The sequence below is a fragment of the Tupaia chinensis genome, unplaced genomic scaffold, assembly GCF_000334495.1.
Source record: "Tupaia chinensis unplaced genomic scaffold, TupChi_1.0 Scaffold000424_1, whole genome shotgun sequence".
NCBI lineage: Eukaryota > Metazoa > Chordata > Mammalia > Scandentia > Tupaiidae > Tupaia > Tupaia belangeri.
In genome coordinates, this window is record NW_006159929.1 from 2779206 (window position 1) to 2782016 (window position 2811).

The 2811-nt window shown below is 51.0% G+C and overlaps 1 long non-coding RNA gene across 2 annotated transcripts in view; it reads right to left on the reverse strand.

The window, feature by feature from the left end:
- Window positions 1–704: 704 nt before the first annotated feature.
- The window catches only part of LOC102475413 (uncharacterized), a 93398-nt gene continuing 91291 nt past the window's right edge, over window positions 705–2811 (reverse strand). For both annotated transcript variants that reach the window (XR_335475.3, XR_003550464.1), the window contains exon 5: window positions 705–1976. This is a non-coding gene — a long non-coding RNA (uncharacterized LOC102475413). The remainder of the gene's footprint in view (window positions 1977–2811) is intronic.

Below are 2811 nucleotides of genomic sequence, written 5' to 3' on the forward strand. Positions count from 1 at the left end.
GGAAGCCTCTGGAGCAGAGGAAGCACATGACATGGGGGGCTGCAGGAAAGAAAGGAGCAGAAGAGCAATGGGAGGAGCATGACCAAACAAGGGAGAGCCTGCATTTGAGCTACAGAGCCTGACATCCTGCCCCAGGCTGAGTGCCGAGTGTTCCAGCTGCACAATATACAGACTAGACCCCCATGGTAGCCTTGCAGAGTAGCCAAGGAGCTGCCTCCCTGGAATGCACCTTGTCTCAGGAGTAACAGGTGCCCAACAGCGAGTCAGTGCTGCAAGGGGAAAAGGCTTGCTTTGCATGTGGACAGTTGGGGCTGGGGCCTTGCTGGCATCACGCTAGTCTCGTGACTGTAGGTAGGGTCAGGCTTAGATGAAGCCCAGCAACCAGTACAACAAATTGCCCATGGCAATTTGTGTGTGTGCAAAATGAAGTGTGACACCAAGTGTGTGCAAAATGAAGTTTCCTCTGCCTCTCTGACCACTGGTCCCCTCTCTGCAAAATCCCCCATGTTAGGGTGACATTTGTGGTGTACTTGGAACACAGTAGAAGCTCCACAAATGACTTCATGACTCATTATCCCTCATGGGTAAGGAAAGGAATCTGTAGATCTCAAATTGTGAGAGAACCAGTAACTAATCGAATGTCTAGACCAGAGCTCTTTAATTTTTGTAGCATTTTATGTTCCAAAACTTGCCCATGTCCTTATTTCATCTGATAAACCAGGCTACCTATGGTCAGCACTGAAATCAGCCTCAACAGAAAGTTGCAGGTTAGAGGTGGACCAGACAGGGGCCGGATGCCTTGCCTCCCAGCCCAGGAACAGCCCTGGCCTATACCACGACTTTCCTGGTACAGAGCTTGTAACACAGTGACATGGTGCTTGAGGGGCTGTCTTCTCTCAGACCAGTTCTCTTTAAGGGAAAGGAGCTAATTTAGCAAGACCGGAGACTGGGGAACAGGTAGGCCACAGACACCATGTGCAGAGCTCAAAGGACCAGTTTGGCTTTGGTTGAGTTAATTCCTATCACTAAGGCAGTGTGGTGGCCCCCAGTGACTCTAAGACCCTGTGGACAATGACTCTGTATTCTGAGTAGTCTCGAGAGCCCGTCCAGGAGTTGGTGGTAAGTCCATCCTTCCAGTGTGATATAAGTCAAGGAGCAGTCAAGGAGCCTATATAGCTTACCCCAGCCCTGCAGAGTCTGAGCCAAAATCTGTCTAACTAGTTCCAAACCTTTCTGCTTATGGGGCTGATGCTTCTGACGCCTCCCTGTCCCCTTGGGCTTGCCTAGACCCTCCTCAGGAAAGGAATATAGTGGCTGGAACAGGCCAGTGCTTCCAAAAGGTGATTTGTCAAAGAAGTCCCAACTCATACCACAAGCCCAGGCGAAGCCCCACAAGTTCTCTAAGCAGGGCTGGATGCCTTTGAGGGCAGATGGCGTTGGTCTTTATTGATAGTACAATAAATTCTGCAAGCTGTAACTTGCAAACATTCTCCTTAAAAATGTTAACTTCTTGTTCAGAATATCTTCCCATGGCCAACCAGTTTATCCATCTGGTATACCCCTCCCTAATCATGTGTCCATCAAAATCCACCTCTTCCTTCAGTACTTAGCTCACATTCCTTAATTAACTTGATCTCACCCAGTGGTGACACCTTCCTTGAGGTTCCCATGGTTCCACATGCAGGGCCCAAGAGAGGCGCACACTGATGGCCTTGTCCCCTGGATGTGTGGCACAGGCCGACTGAGCCCTGCTGGGGGAGTGCCTGGGGACAGGATCCGGCTTGGTTCGTCTTCAGTCACTCTTGAATGTCCTGTCCATTAAGGCTGGATAAATATTTCTGGAATGCATTTGCTGTTGAAGAAGACTCATTTTTCAGTGAAGAGAATCAACATTTGGGTCCCAGAAGAACTGTGCTGTTGTTTTGAAAAGGAGTGGAAATTACTGACCTTCAAAGCACTTTGAGCTGAGGGTGTGTCTAAAACAAAACAGAAAAAGGAGATGAGTGAGGGTGGGGAAGGGACAGAAAAACTTTCCAGCTTTGGTGTCACACCCAGAAGAACATCTTCTCAAGCCAGGAGGGGGTGGGTTCAGTGCGGTAGGAGCAACACCTCCTTCCTCTTCCTCATGGTCTTTTGAGGCACTACAGGATGCTCAATCGCGTTTCTCTCAGGTGTGGGGCTGGCATGCTCTGAGCAGATTCTCCTGCAAAGGGAGCCCTGGGTCCCTGGAGGAAGGCAGAATGTGAGTGGGGCTCGATCCAACCAGGCCAGCAAAATGGTGCACACGGCTGGATGGCTGCATCGATCTGCCGGGAGCCGGAGGAGGGCTGACGGGGCCAGGCCTGCTGTGCTCAGCAGGTATCTCGTCTGCTCTCTCCTTCGCCACACAGCGCAGCCTTGAAAGAGTCTGTTTGCAATTACAGCTTGTTTTGATTATTAGGTCAGAATATTCATCTCCATGGGCTCATGATAAAAGGCCAGAGCAAGACAGCATTTCTCATTCCAGACTAAGTCTCCCTCTGTGTGTGTGTGTGTGTGTGTGTGTGTGTGTGTGTGCTTTGCCTTTTCCTTGTTTAATGAATGTATTCAGTTCTTGACTCCAAAAGGGTGGTGGCTCTCAGAGGCAGTCCCAGAGCCCGTGGAAGCAGTAACCCTGCACCATAGGAGTGGGAGGCCTTGGCTGCTCCCTCGGAGCCCCACCCAAGGAGGAGGCTGGAATGGGCGGGCTTTTGACTCATCCAGAAGGCAGCCGGCTGCTGAGAGCAGAGGCTGGCGTGGGAGAGTCCTCGAAGCCCAGGCCAGGAGGGACCT